Below are 674 nucleotides of genomic sequence, written 5' to 3'. Positions count from 1 at the left end.
TCTAGGCTACTATGCTTGTCCGTGTTCCACTCGGACCTCGCGCGCAGAAAACATCCAGTCAGAAGCGGATTGAGTTCTGTTTCTGTTTCTGGCTTTGAGTTTTTAATACTGTTTGTCTTTTTAATATCAAGAATGTCCCGCTCTTTACTGTCTCATTCATTCATGTTCCTTTGTTAATAATGATAACAGTCCCACCCGCAGAAAGTTGCGTGGAAAAAGCAAAAGTAACCGGCGAAATGTTTCAAAGTATAAAACATATAAAACAAAGTATATGTTTCAGTCCTGTCACTTTTTTTTAAATACTTTTACACTTTTTCTGCTGTTCAAAAAAATCTTTATTTTCGCTATTACCACAAAGCTACGAATCTGAGTGCAGGAGCTGTACGTTACCATAGAAATGTCAATGGTTTGCTCGTGACTCTCACGAACAGCTCTGAAAGTGCACTGAACACGCACTTTGGCCGGTACAGAAAATGTATTATTATTTTACATGTATATGTAGAGCTTATGTAGGCTCTACAACAAAGGAATTGCTGATCTCTAGTGATGTCTAATTTGTGTAATAGATAATTTGTTAGTAAAGGGTGAGAGATCTGGCGAGATTTTTGTCAAAGAGCCAGGTGTGGCTCGCGAGCCATAGGTTACCGCCATCTGGACTAAAAACTCAAATCCAA

General features: G+C 38.7%; 1 protein-coding gene and 1 long non-coding RNA gene across 2 annotated transcripts in view; both read right to left on the bottom strand.

The window, feature by feature from the left end:
* Positions 1-294, bottom strand: part of LOC107670146 (uncharacterized) — a 13,468-nt gene extending 13,174 nt beyond the window's left edge. Inside the window, exon 1 of the long non-coding RNA XR_001632066.1 lies at positions 230-294. This is a non-coding gene — a long non-coding RNA (uncharacterized LOC107670146). The remainder of the gene's footprint in view (positions 1-229) is intronic.
* LOC107670142 (leucine-rich repeat-containing protein 53-like) overlaps positions 1-674 on the bottom strand; it is a 58,075-nt gene that overhangs the window by 38,863 nt on the left and 18,538 nt on the right.

This window comes from Sinocyclocheilus anshuiensis, unplaced genomic scaffold (genome assembly GCF_001515605.1).
Source record: "Sinocyclocheilus anshuiensis isolate Anshui unplaced genomic scaffold, SAMN03320099.WGS_v1.1 scaffold1029, whole genome shotgun sequence".
Classification (NCBI taxonomy): Eukaryota; Metazoa; Chordata; class Actinopteri; order Cypriniformes; family Cyprinidae; genus Sinocyclocheilus; species Sinocyclocheilus anshuiensis.
Note: the sequence above shows the minus strand (reverse complement) of the source record. Positions and strands in the feature narration are given on the sequence as shown.